The sequence below is a fragment of the Felis catus genome, chromosome B1, assembly GCF_018350175.1.
Source record: "Felis catus isolate Fca126 chromosome B1, F.catus_Fca126_mat1.0, whole genome shotgun sequence".
Taxonomy (NCBI): domain Eukaryota; kingdom Metazoa; phylum Chordata; class Mammalia; order Carnivora; family Felidae; genus Felis; species Felis catus.
Genome location: NC_058371.1, coordinates 28,674,525 through 28,688,926, shown reverse-complemented (window position 1 = coordinate 28,688,926; position 14,402 = coordinate 28,674,525). Strand labels below are relative to the sequence as shown.

General features: G+C 40.1%; 1 protein-coding gene and 1 long non-coding RNA gene across 16 annotated transcripts in view; one reads left to right on the top strand and one right to left on the bottom strand.

The window, feature by feature from the left end:
• Window positions 1–304: 304 nt before the first annotated feature.
• The window catches only part of TEX15 (testis expressed 15, meiosis and synapsis associated), a 101,313-nt gene continuing 87,215 nt past the window's right edge, over window positions 305–14,402 (top strand). For 2 of the 12 annotated variants that reach the window (XM_045055339.1, XM_045055340.1), the window contains exon 1: window positions 1,216–1,407. The gene's annotated coding sequence lies outside the window, so the exon portion shown is untranslated. Of the gene's footprint in view, window positions 457–516; window positions 685–978; window positions 1,179–1,215; window positions 1,408–1,429; window positions 1,681–11,047; window positions 11,184–14,402 lie in introns of those variants that run through there. The other 10 variants (XM_045055327.1, XM_045055328.1, XM_019828368.3 and 7 more) reach the window with 9 other exon arrangements.
• The window catches only part of LOC109498778, a 47,752-nt gene continuing 41,964 nt past the window's right edge, over window positions 8,615–14,402 (bottom strand). For all 4 annotated transcript variants that reach the window (XR_006596417.1, XR_002155677.3, XR_006596416.1 and 1 more), the window contains 3 exons: window positions 11,789–12,101; window positions 10,556–10,661; window positions 8,615–8,988 (listed from right to left, as the gene is read on the bottom strand). This is a non-coding gene — a long non-coding RNA (uncharacterized LOC109498778). The remainder of the gene's footprint in view (window positions 8,989–10,555; window positions 10,662–11,788; window positions 12,102–14,402) is intronic.

Genomic DNA, 14,402 nt, shown 5'->3' with positions numbered 1-14,402 from the left:
GAGCTGAGGATACCTGGAGGCTTACTTAAGCAAGGCCCATTCTGTTCAGTTTATGGAAGAAAACCCAGCTCTCCATCTGAGTCGAAAGGATGCCAGTAGCAAACATATTACATTCACGTAGTCATTCAACACACGTTTGTTGAGAGCCTATCATGTGCAAACGGAGTATGCACTGAGCACACGTTTCACGTTGGGACACCGAACTAGTCTACAAAGTCCACGTCCACCCAGGCCTCCATCCCCTGGCTCTTCAGGCCTTCCCCAACAGGACCTCTTGCCCCACCCAATGCGCACGTGCAGAAGCGACCGCCTCCGCGCAAGGACGCCTCCGCGTGCGCACGTGCCTGGGAGCACCGCTTGTTCCTGAAGTTTCTTGGGAAGCAAGTGCCAGGAGTTTTGTTTCGCTGTGAAGATTTTGATTCTGAGGAACTGACTGGACAAAGAAAGCTGCATAAGGTTTGTGGGGAATGTGGTGGCGACCTTTAGAAGCTGGCAAGGTTCTTGGTGAATTAGGGAAAGCATGTTAATCATCATGAAGTTCAGGGATTCTTAACTTGAGCCCAAAGGTGGGCCTCCGCCGGCCTGGTTACTGGCTAAATATTAGCTTCCCTTGGATGAGCTACTTCCCACGCTCGCGCGTCCTTCGCACCCGTGCAGAGGTATCCCGACACCACGGAGATTCAGGTACCGGTAACCGGGAGGGGAAACCCTACAGTTTGGACGGATCCCCGACCTCTTGATTCTCAGTTGCCACAAGGTCGAAGGGAGCAGTGCGAATGCTGTGTGCCTCGCACGGGGCCAGGCGCCAGGGTTGGATTAGCCTCCTAGCGGTTTCCCTGGGGGCGGGGCGGGACCGCGGCGAGGCTTCAGGATCCGGGAGGGCGGGGGTGGGGGTTGCCGCCCTCTCCCGCCGCAACTTGGCACCCACGCACAACCCAGCGACTCCCGAGCTTGGAGGCGGGGAACGCCGCCCGGGTGACGGCTGCTCTCGCGAAGTCGCGAGGCGCTGAGCCGCCCGGGCCACCCGGGGCGTCCGCGCGCCGCATCGCGGCGGAGCAGAGCCCGCGCGCTCGGACGATGCCCGCCGGCGCTGGCCGCCTGCTGTCTCGCTGCAGGAGCCCGTGGAGCTCGGGGTGGCGAGGGCGGCTCGGGAGGCGGGCGTGCAGGGTGAGCCCGAGGTGAGCATCCCCCGACGGCAGATCGGGCTGGCGGGCGGGCGGACCTTCGCGCCCGGGGAGGCGGCCGCCGCGTGTCCGAGGCGCTTTGGCCGTTGTAAGAGCTGAGTGGAGGTTTTGCGAGACTGCTTCGCTTTGATCATTCTTGACTTCTTGGTTCAGTTCTTTGAACGTACTGAAACTTTTCGGGTCCCACCCTGGCGTGGGTGCAGAAAAAGCCTCCTGACCTCAGGTAGTTTAGTATGAGCCACTGCCTAAGCCCATTCCTACTCCAGTCTTTTAAGGCAGTTTCCATCGTTTCCGCTCTGGGGTTGAATTTATTTGGAATGCTCCGTTTGGGGTACACGGCCGCCCTGGTGGCTGTGTGGAAAGCAGTTTAGTAAGGATGGTACAGAAAGTGGAAAGGTCGACAGTTCCTGGGCTTTTCCAGTGCACTGGACAGTTCCAGTGCTCCTCAAGTTTTAAAAATTGTGGGCTCCAAGTGCAATGTAAAGCACCCCAACACGTAAGTGCAATGCTTGCCTTTTGGGGTGACAGATGAGTGTGGGACTATTTCAAAATATAAAGTGGAAGTGACACAAAATTGTAATTCGCTTATTTACGTTTTTGAATTTGTTTTTTTGTCAATTATGTGCCAAGTGTGTATGTGTGGAGGTACCAGTAGAAATGGTACAAGCCTTAAGAAAAGTGTCATTGAATTCACATTTTAGAAAATATATTAGGTAATCTAAAAAGGTTTTAGACTTCATTCAAAATATGTCAGTGTTCACCTTTTGGGATGAGCACTGGGTGTTGTATGGAAACCAATTTGACAATAAATTTCAAAAATTGAAAAAAAAATATGTCAGTGTTCATTGGAAAGGAGGACATTTTAACAGAAGAGGCCAAGGGAACTGGAGGACTGAAATCAGTATTTATAGGTATTTTCAGTGCTTTGTCATTGCTCATTTTCTTAAAAGCTTCTAATTTAAACACACACATAGAAAACTGTCTTTATCTTATTCCCCAGATATTTTAAAATCTGAGTCTAATCATAAAGATGTCAAAATTTTGGAGACCGTGCCTAAATGTCTTGAAAACCTATGCGTATTTTCTTTTTAAAAATTTATTGAAGAATTTGGGGCGCCTGGCTGGTTCAATCAAAAGAGCATCTAACTCTTGATCTCAGGGTCATGAGTGTGAGCCTCACGTTGGGTGTAGAGAGATTACTTTTAATAAATAAATAAATAAAACTTTAAAAAAATTATTGAAGAATTCGTATCACTAGGGGAAAATTGCAATTATCTTTAGAGGTTAGTTGTTAATCAACAGGAAAAATAAGCATGATAAGTTTTATTTAAATTTTCTGGAAATTTAACACTAGTGATAATTTTAGTGTGTATTTCAGCTTTATTTTATTTTTATAGTTTACTACATTAAAAGGTTTTATCATTTTGCAGTATATACATATGAAATCATTATGTTGCCCACCCGAAACTTATAAATGTCATATATCAATTATGTTTACATTTTTAAAATGCTTTCTGCAACCAGTAAAATATAATTAGACTACTTTTGTTAATAAAATATATTATAATGGTACTTGTACTCAATTGCAAGTGACTTAAGGATTACTTTTTCTCTCAGTACACCAGCTACTAAGGCACTTTTAAGTTACAGAGTTATTTTTTTATTATACTTAAACATGATATAGTTTACCTGGATTACAAAATTTTTAAATTAGGGATAACAATCACCGTTTTTACAATACCTGAAGATTAATTTTAGAAAATTGGCAATTCTGATTTTTGGTAAATGTGTTGCTTTGGTCAGCTTTTGCTATGTTCCTATTTTTTATTTATTTGTAAATGTCTTTGCTTTGAAGAAGAATGCTTTAAGGAATATGAAGTGCCTGCTTGTTATCCCATTAGATGTGATGGAATCTGATTAACTGCAAACCCTAAATGTGTTGCACAGTTGGGATTAATTTTCCTTTAACCCTTACCTTTTTCCATTCATATTTGTTACGTACTTTTATCAAAAAGGAACTCTTTTTGGTTTAAAAAATATGTCCAGAATACCAGTGTTTTATTCATTGATTTTTTATGTGTTTATAAGTGATATTCTAGGCTGGTTTGTTTTTACTTTGTGATACTTTCAGTTATATGAAGTTAGTCCAGAGGCAGGCTTAGATTGTCAAAAAATAACTTTTTAAGAATAGCTCTATTTTACAAGGTGAAGTACAGATGCATAGTAAGCTGAACAAACTTAAGAGAATTTTTGAAAATTTACACAAAAGTAAAAAATATAGTAGAAAAAAATTAAAAATATTTTTAATAAATGAAAATAAAAATGAATTTTTTCTCTTTCTGCTGAGTTCTGTGGTTCAGGTTGTGCAGATTGTTGTGTTAATCCTCAGATCAGTTTTCTAAGTGTGCAGGATGGTTTAGTGTTCGTCTGGCTGTATTTCACGGACCCGAGACCCACAAAAAAACTTCCATGCTGTTCCACCATCTCGGCTCCTCCCCCCAAACTTAAGAGAATTTTAAACTCATTAATAGAGTAAATTTGATGATTGCTTTAATGAGCAATTTTGCCTGTTTAAGATAGTCTCTGAAGTCTGGTAGCAACTCTATATCCTTGGAATGTATAATCCACATAATGCAAAGCCTTTGTAATTACTGCCCTGTGAAACTAACGATAGTTAGTTGCTCCTGAGAGTCTGTCTTTAATTACCACAGCTGAGACTTTGGCAAAGCTGCAGCTGCTGCTGTCATTAGTATGGCTGTGGATATATGTGAACAATTAAATCCTTATCAGAACATCATTTTCATATTGGATGGCTTTGGTAGTGCTTATTAGACCCTACATATATAAAGCCATTTTGATTTTTAAGTGTTTCTGACAAGTTTAACCTACTGTAACTCAACTTGAGGATATGGAGGACGATGTCGCAAGAGAGAAAATCGCTGACTTGAGTGTCTAGCTTCTCAGGATACAATCTGAAACTGGCGAACACACCTTGAGTTGGGGGGCATACTTACTTTTTGCCAGTGAAGGTAAAACTTAATTTCTTTTTCACTTTTATAAGCATAAGCTTGTTAGCACTGCTGTGTTTATAGGTTGAATAGCAAAACTGCAAAGTGTGTGTGTGAGAGAGAGAAAAGGAGGGGAATGAGTAAATGGCATTTTTGTATATTAAATCAGCAGAAACCATTGTAATCCTCTTGTCTAGAGGTTCTTAATTTAGGACACATGGACTTTGGTAATTACTTGAAGCCCCTGATTGTTTGCAAAAAAAATGGTGGATTGTGATAATTTTTGCTGAGGAAAATATATAGCTTCATCAGACTCTAAAAGATGTGAGCCTCTCTCCCCCCAAAACAAATTTAGCAATAATAAACTTGAAGTAGTTGTACGGGAACATGTTCCCAGTTTATAAAGCATAATAGCTGGATATTAGCAGAACTGGGATTCAGACCTAGGTTTTGACTGCCAGTCCTTTGCTGCTTTCGTTAGTCTATGGTTATTGCACCTTGTAGTGGCCTCTTTTTTGATAAGCCAGTGTTCTATACTCTGTGGCTTACAAGTAAAGCTTTTAGAGGGACATTTCAAGTTCATGTAAGCATTTTAATGACAGGTCTTAGCAGAAACTATGAGCAAAAAATGAAATGAAGGAAGACATGAACAAATATTTCCTAATATCAGTAGATGAAAACATTGCCATAATTTTGTACCATTAGTATAAAAGAACAAATCCTGGGGCACCTGGGTGGTTCAGTCAGTTGAGTGTCCAACTCTTGATTTCTACTCAGGTCATCATCCCAGGGTCATGGTCTGTGCTGAGTGTGGAGCCTCCTTGGGATTCATTCTCTCTCTCTCTCTCTCTCTCTCTCTCTCTTTCTCTCTCTTTCTCTCTTTCTCTCTCTCTCTCTCTCTCTCTCTCTCAAATAAAATAAAAAAATAAATAAAAGAACAAATTCAAAAGGGACTAAGCTTTTATAAAATCAAATTCTTTGCTAGTAGAATTACATATCCATAATGGTGGTCAGGAAAGTCTGTAAGCCCTTTGACCTTGGATTTACGCTTTCTTTTTTTTAAGTTTCCTTAAAAATTTTTTTTAATGTTTATTTATTTTTGAGAGAGAGAGCACAAGCAGGGGAGGGGCAGAGAAGGAAGGAGACACAGAACCCAAAGCAGGCTCCAGGCTCTAAGCTGTCAGCACAGAGCCCGATGTGAGGCTTGAACCCACAAACTGTGAGATCAGGATCTGAGCCACCCAGGTGTGCCATTTTAAGTTTCTATTCAAATTTCAGTTAGCTAACACACAGTGCAACACCATTTTCAGGTGTGCAATATAGCGATTCAACACCTCCACACAACACCCTGTGCCCATCAGAGTAAGTGCACCTCCCGAATCCCTATCACCCACTCCACCCCCCACACAACCACCAGTTTCCTCTCCACAGACAAGAGTCTGCCTCTTGGTCTGCTCCCTCTCTCCCCCCTCCCCGTGCTCATTTGTTCTGTCTACTAAATTCTAGATATGAGTGAAACCACATGGCATTCCTCTGTCTCTGACTCACCCTGCCCAGTACAACAGTCTCCAGGTTTATACATCCTTTATACTCTGTGGGGTATATTGTGTATAATGAAATAGTCAAGGAATAAGAAGCAACTTCAAAGAGCAAAAGGGCAAATTTTTAAAGAAAAGTTTCACAAATCCATCTTTCTCTCTCAAAAACCCAGCCTTTTATATTTGCAGTTGTATTTAAAGCCCGTTTCAATCAATTAAACCTAGTATTTTAGTTTTTCCAAGTTTATTATGTGCCTGCCTATCTGAGATATTTAGCCCATACAAATACATGCACTTTATATATTTTTGTTCTCCTTTTTTTGAAGGATTTTTTAAAGTTTATTTATTTTGAGAGAGAGCACAATTAGGGTAGGGGCAGAGAGAGTTCGAGAGAGAGAATCCCAAGCAGGCTCTGCACAGTCAGTGCAGAGCTGGACATGGGGCTCAATCCCATGAACTGTGAGATCATGACCTGAGCCTAAATCAGGAGTCGGACGCTCAACCGACTGAGCTACCCAGGCACCCCTAGTTTTGTTCTCTCTTAAAGCTAAAAAGAGAATAGGGCTTCACAGGTCAATAAATCATATGAATATTTGAAAAAGAGAGGATGGGGGCGCCTGGATGGCACAGTCGGTTGAGCGTCCGACTTCAGCCAGGTCACGATCTCGCGGTCCGTGAGTTCAAGCCCGGAGTCAGGCTCTGGGCTGATGGCTCAGAGCCTGGAGCCTGTTTCCGATTCTGTGTCTCCCTCTCTCTCTGCCCCTCCCCCGTTCATGCTCTGTCTCTCTCTGTACCAAAAAAAATAAACGTTGAAAAAAAAATTTAGAAAAAGAGAGGATGAATGTTAGATGATTAACATTAAACTGTAAGAATTTAAAAATTTTATCTCATTATGTGATCAAACACATACTAATAATAATAACCAACACTGAATAGTGCTTTGTTCTGTAAGTCAGTTGTATATATTGCATATATTAATTTAGTTACTCATACAGCAGGGGAGTATTGATCAACTGAATTAACTTGAGTAGATATTTGTTAATTTTCCTATTTTTAATATATGAAGAAATTGGGGCACAGAGAGATTAGGTAACTGGTCCAAAGTTGCATAGTTAGTAAGGGCAGAACAGGATTTGAAACTAGGTGATCTGGCTTTACCATACTGCCACCAGAACTATTTATCTCTGATCTAAGTCATGAATGAATCAAATAATTTTCCTTTAAAAATAATTTATCTGGGGGCACCTGGCTGGCTCAGTAGGTAGAGCATGAAACTCTTGATCTCAGGGTCATGAGTTCAAGCCCCACACCGGCATGGAGCCTACTTAAAAATTTTTTTTGCAAAAAACCAACAATTTATCTAAATTACTTACGCTAAATTTTTTAAGGAAAAGTATTTGCTGCAGATTTTCTGAGTCTGAAGAGAGCTAATGGCACATTGGTCTGTTTTGTTCACCTCATATTTGTAGACTATTTAAAAATGGGACTAAAATTTTTAGTCTAACAGAAGACTAGCATCAGAAAAGCCAAGAAAAATGATGCAAATTCATTTCCTTGCGTAGGGTGTTTTGGTTAGTTTTCTTCTGGAGACTCAATAATACTCAAATTTTGCCTACAGGTTTATTGGAATTCTCCAGTCTGTCTACTTGGTGTAATCCTCACCAGGTTTATTTTAGTATTTCAGACATGGCTTCTACAGAATTTTTGAGAAGTCTTGTTACTACAGTCAGGTAGACTCTTAAAATGAGTATGATGTTAGAAATAGACAAATTATATTGAAATCCATTCTTTATAGGATAAGGGTGCTTATTATTATCGTTAGTTGTTAGCTTCTCAGATTTAAACTTAAATATGGAAAAAAATTAATTTTAAAATGAACATCATGCCTTTTCTATCAGAAGGATATATAATTAGATATATTTATTTAAGAATTATAATTGCATATTAGTGTTTTCTGGGTATGACTCCTTTACAGATTTACATGATCCAATATTAAATAGTTATCTTTTGGGACACCTGGGTAGCTCAGTCAGTTGAGCGTTGGCTCTTGATTTTGGCTCAGGTCATGATTTCACTATTCATGGGACGGAGCACTGCATCAGGCACTGCACTGACAGTGCAGAACCTGCTTGTGATTCTCTCTCCCCCTCTCTCTCTGCCCCTCACATGCCCACACATGCTCTCTCAAAATAAACCAACATTAAAAAAATTTTTACTTTGGGGCGCTTGGGTGGCTCAGTCAGTTAAGCGTCTGATTTCAGCTCAGGTCATGATCTCACAGTTCATGGGTTCGAGCCCCGCATCAGGCTCTGTGCTGACAGCCTAGAGCCTACTTTGGTTTCTATGTCTCCCTCTCTCTCTCTGTCCTTCCCCTGCTTTCTCTCTCTCTGTCTCTCTCTCTCTCTCTCTCTCTCTGTCTCTCTCTCTCAAAAATAAATAACATTAAAATTTTTTTTTTGCTTTATCTTTCTGGCCTCAACCTTGCATTTTTTTAGGTTCAGCAGACCAGAATAGGTAACTAATAATTGATGGCTGTATTTTCCATACAAGATGTTGAATTTTTTGGACCAACACAGAAAGATAGCTTAATGTTTTAAAATGAAAACAACACCTTGAATAGCAAGAATGATTCAGTACACCATTCATTGACTTTGAAGGGCTATCTGAGGAATACTGTTGGTTTTTAACTAGAAAACAATCCAATGCAAGAGGAAAAGTTGACTCATTGTTGGTTCAGTCCTAGTTAGAAATTTATCAAATGATGCTTCATCTATTACCTGTATACCTATATTAATAAAAATGAATTGTGTGGGTTTTTAGGTAAGACCAATTTTAGAGATTACTTTGTTATTGGGGAAAATAACTGATAAGTCTTCTACAAGGATTAAATAAGGAGCTCTTTATTATTATTTTTTCTCTTCCAAGAGTTTCATGTGTTTAACTCCCTTGAAAATTGTATGTCATTATCTTTAGTCATCTGATTATGCCTTTGTATTTCCCTAATATGTTTTTAAAAGTCTCACAGCCGTAATAGATTAGATACTAATCTCATTCCTGTGCTTTTACAACAATTCCCTAACTCCTTTTGTATGTAATTTTCTTCTGCCACACAGAGAATGCACTCGGTTTGGAGTTCTATTGATTGATCTCTTCATCTTTGACAGCCTGGTAGCACAATACACATCCACATTTTGTACCCTTCGAGCAACACATCTGCTTTCCAGAACTTTGGTCAGGCAATCATCTCTCTGTTTATATCTGCATAGGGAGGAAAGAAGTGGCTTTAGGCTGGCAAGGGGGTAACTTTCCTGCTGTTTCAATTGCTTTTCACTCGTTTTCAATACAGTAACTTAGAGGAAGGCATTCTTTGTATTTATTAATTGGGCTCACTAAGTAGTAACAATCTCTCATTATGTTCACCTATAAATTATAAAACAAGGTTGATATATAGGAGGAGTGTAGGTAATCCAGGTTTTTTTCCATGTAAAATAGGTTGCAAAGTATCCTTTGCTAGTTTACTTCATGGTAGAGTGTTTCTTTTTGGTTAAGCCTGTTAGAATTTGGGCATTTGAGAAGGTTGAAGGAAGAGCTAGGACTGGAGGATTGAGTTAATGAAGAGTTGACTTTGTTTTCTCACCTTTCTCCGTGGCCAGGATGACCGTGGCCTCTTTGTGGAACCTGATCTATTTTTACCAAAGCTCCTGGACTCCAAAGGGAAAGGAAGCAGGGGAGTCCTAACCCTTGGGGGCCCCTTAAGTTTAATTATTCCCCTGATGAAAAGCAGCTGGACTAGGAGTACGCTTTCCCATAGCCTAGACTCTTGGGATAGTCTTTAAAGCATATAAATTACTTTCAACTTTACTCTCATTTGACTGTGTATAATTAAATAGATACAGGATCCTCCTTGGGACTGAAGGGAGAGCCTGCCCCCAAATTTTTAGAAAAATCCGTTCATACACTATAGGACATCAAAACAAAATTAGGACTTCTGAGTCACCACAAAACCATGGAAATGTTTGAATACTGGCTTTTGCTTCTAGTTTAAGAAACCCTCATACTGTAGATTGATTAAGGCAACATAGTCAACTGAATTTGGGTTGATAAAATAATTAAACCACATAGTTTAAAAGATAATCCGTCCCTCCTATTCTCTTTGCCCTCAGGGAGACAGACTAAATCTTAGCGATAAATACAAATGAGAAGGCCTTGAGAAATGAACTGGTAATTCTTAGACCTTTCCTTCCTGGAGTGCCCAAATTTAATGATGCCTGATCATCTGGATTGGTGGTTATCAAAATGTGGTCCCAGTACCATCAGCATTACCTGGTCATTTGTTAGGGAAAAAAAAAATTCTGGAGTGCCTCGGTGGCTCAGTCGGTTAAGTGTCCGACTTCAGCTTAGCTCATGATCTCACACTCTGTGAGTTCAAGCCCCGCTTCAGGCTCTGTGCTGACAGCTCAGAGCCTGGAGCCTGCTTCAGATTCTGTGTGTCCCTCTCTCTCTGCCCCACCCCTGCTTGCGCGCTCTCTCTGTCTCAAAAATGAATAAATGTCAAAAAGAATTTTTTTAAAGAAAAAAATTCTTGGGCTTCAAGCATAGACATACTGAATTGGAAACTCTAGAGATGTGGGACCCAGTAATCTGTTTTAGTAAACTCTCCAGGTGACTGATATATGTTAAAGTTTGAGAACCACCAACTCTAGATCATCAGGAATGAACCTTGTTTGTTTGTTTGTTTGTTTGTTTTTTGCTTTGCTAGTCCATTGCTTCAGTGTAAAAATAATTATTACTTATTACTCATTTGGTATTTTGCCTGTGTACACACCTGGAATAGGCATCCTGTGTTAATTACATTGAAGATATCCAAATTAAAATTGTTGGTGGTTTTTAGAGTTCTTTTTACTTCCTTGTCTTTCCTTCTTGCTTGGTACCTGGAACAAGGTAGCTGCTTGATAAATACTTGTTAAATGAATTGATTGCCTACCTCCCTTTCCACCCCAAAAGAGCAAACCCACAGTCTTTTTAAAACTTTCTTTCAGATTCTTCCTTGCCAGGAGCATTAGGCCTGAAAGTGATGTTTCTAATTCAGAACATTTCTTTCTCCTAATAGTGACTCTGGTTGAAAAGAATTGCTTGCTAATACTAAAAATGGAGAAGAAGATGGCGGGGGGGGGGGGGGGGGGGGAAGAAACCATTCTTATGTAGCTGATTGGATGCTTTCCTCAGAATTACCTACCAGTAGATCTCAAACCTAGCTTACATCAGAATCACCTGGAGAACTTGTCCAATCACAGATTGCCGGGTCTAATTCCTAGATTTTCTGATTCAGAAAGTCTAGGATGAGCCCAGAAGATATGCGTTGCCAGCAAGTTCCCAGGTAATACTGATGCTGCTGGTCTAGGGACCCCAGTTTGAGAATCACTGCCCTTCGTTCACTAAGACCAGAAATACAGGTAATTTCCTGAATGTGAACATTAGTTGCTGGTGCTTGTGTATCTAGGGAACTATAATTGGAATGTATAGTATATAACTGGGTAACAAACTTACTGAACAGTATTTTTTAGAGGTGTCTGTTAAAATCTTTTTCAACACAAAGCTTTTTTCAGACCTCTATAAAAATTGATTGAAAACTCAGCTACCTAAATATCTGAATTTACGAGGAATAGATTCTTTACCCAAATCTTGCCACACTGGTCATTTCTCTGCTTCTTTTCACTTCGAGCTTTGTTGAGAGTTTAGCTAAGCTCCTCCATAGTATAGCTGCCTCAGCAGTCATTTTGTTTGGCCAGGCAGCCTTTGGTGACCTGAAACTGACCCTCGCTCCCTCATGCAAATGCATGCCCTAGATATTAGCCCTCAGAGTCACGAGTAAATGGAAGTTTCTGAAATGACTTCCCCAGCAGCCCTTTTGATCACCTGTCTCTCCTGCCTCCCACTGCCTTTCCCTTACGCTCCCCTTGGTTAAGACCCCTGTGCAGCTTACCAAAACCCTGCTCTTTTGTTTTGAGTTGACCAATCCATCTTAGCCCAGGAACCCCAAAGCACTCTGTTCACAGACCTTAATAAAGGCATGTGCCCAGGTCCTGCCTCTGCGTCTTCACTCTGCCTTCATCTCCTGTGTAGTCCCTTGAGGTGTGTCCAGTACTTCCTCCAGGACCTGTAACAAATTTCTCTTCAGTTCTTCTTGTGGTCTGTTGTTGAGCCTTGGTTCACCATCCAGCACCCCGTGCTCCAGTTAATATGTGTCAATTTGACAAATTCATAACAAGCTTACTTAATTTTCCGATATAATTTTATACCCAAACACGTGTTGCTTGTTCATCTTCTTAAGTTGATCTGTTTCTGTATTTTCTGGCCTTAAATACAAGTTCCTAAAGAATAGAAAGTTGACATTTCATGTGGATTTTTTTTTTAAGTTTATTTATTTTTGAGACAGAGAGAGACAGAGCATGAACAGGGGAGGGGCAGAGAGAGAGGGAGACACAGAATCAGAGGCAGGCTCCAGGCTCTGAGCCATCAGCCCCGAGCCCGACGCGGGGCTCGAACTCACAGACTGCGAGATTGTGACCTGAGCTGAAGTCGGACGCTTAACCGACTGAGCCACCCAGGCGCCCCCCCCCCCCACCATGTGGATTTTTTTCTCACAACTAAACAGTTTTGTTGACCTGACTCTCTGCCATTTGAATTCTTACATAATACATTCTTGGCTTCTCCCGAAACAGGTTAAAAATGAGGTGAAATTGAGGTCTTTTCCCTTTTTCTTGGTAAATGGGTAGTTCTAAAGAAGAAAATCTGACATATATCAATGAATATAGAATTCTCGTATTTAATAGAAACTTAAGTGAATATTTTCAACCATACCCATACAAACATACATTCCTCTGCAGATTAAATTCAGAGTTACTGTACTACATAGGTTCTAGTAGAGAAAAGTCTTGAAGGCAGTTTTTCCTTATTTTTTTAATGTTTATTTATTTATTTTGAGAGCGAGAGAGAGAAAGAGAGCACCCACACAAGCTGGGGAGGGGCAAAGAGAGAGGGAGAGAGAATCCCAAGCAGGCTTCATGCTGTCAGCACAGAGCCAGACGTGGAGCTAGTTCTCATGAACCATGTTATCACGACCTGAGCCAAACCCGAGAGTGGGATGTGTAACCAACTGAGCCACCCAGGCATCCCTTAGTTTCTCTTTTAATGAAATGCCTCCCATGAATTTGTGGAAAGGCTTACCAAATCAGTACCTTCTTTATTAAATTTGTAGTTGGTGTTGCTTTTTTAAACTTAAATTTTTTTAATATTTATTTTTGAGAGAGAGAGAGAGAGAGAGACACAGTGTGAGCAGGGGCAGGGGAGGGGCAGAGAGAGAGAGGGAGACACAGAATCTGAAGCAGGCTCCAGGCTCCATGCTGTCATCACAGAGCCCAATGTGGGGCTCAAACTCACAAACTGTGAGATTATGAGCTGAGCTGAAGTCGAATGCTCAACCAGCTGAGCCACCCAGGTGCCTTAGGTTGGTGTTACTTTTTAATTTCAGTGTCCCATAGCCAGTTTTTCCCCTTATTTCAGGGGTTTGCCACGGTTTTGCTATTCCAGAAAGTCTGAAACAGCTCTGCACAAGGGTTTTTGTGTTTTGTGCTTTCTTAAGCAACTTCTATGATCAAATTAAGAGTATTGGTAACTTTTACATCTTCATGCATATTTGTTTTTTATACACCCCAGTTGTCTTAATTTACAAGTTTGCTTTGGATTCTTAAGTGTACTGACTTAAAAATTATCCTTTAACTTAGTACAGTTACAGTAGACAAGCAAATGCACTAATCGTTGATTTCCAAATGTACATGTCATCCATCTAATTATTACTAAATATTTCATACCATTATTGATATTCTTATATGAATGCTAGCTCCAATCGTGGGAATTTGTGAGTGATAGACTATCATCATTAAATTCTCAGAATTTTTAGTTTCCAAATTAGTTGTCATTTTATTTTTATATGTCAATCTCTTATCCTTATTACCTTAATATTCTGTGACTATACTGACTCTGATTTTTTCTGTGTATTTTTTCCACTTTTATTTCTTTGGGTCCTTTTGGCAATAACACTTCATTAAAGCACTTCACTAAAACATTGGCAAAATAATCAGTAAAGGTTAACATGTTCTTTTGTTTTTACAAAGTTTTAAAATGTGTAGTAATGACGTTTTCAAAAGTAGATCTACAATGTCTATTTTATTTTATTTTTTTTGAGGTTAATTTATTTATTTGGGGGTTGGGGAGTAGAGAGAGAGGGAGACGGAATCCCAAGCAGGTCCTGTGCTGCCAGCACAGAACCTGTCACAGGACTTGAACCTGTGAATTGTGAAATCATGACCTGAGCCGAAGTCGGACACTTAACTGACTAAGCCATCCAGGTGCTCCTACAATGTCTATTTTAAATACTTTTTTTATTTTCTTGAATGCTTAACTTGGAAAATAGAAAAACTCTAGAATTTGGAGTTCAAAATTTTGCTGGATGTATCAGTAATAAAAACATACTTTTTCTTAAAGAACGTGTAGCATTTTAAGGTATGGAATAGCATCATATAGAGATTATTATGTAACCAGTAGTACTATCCTGAAATCAGGGCATAAATTATATTTTAATATTATCCTGAAATCAAAGCATAAGTCTATTA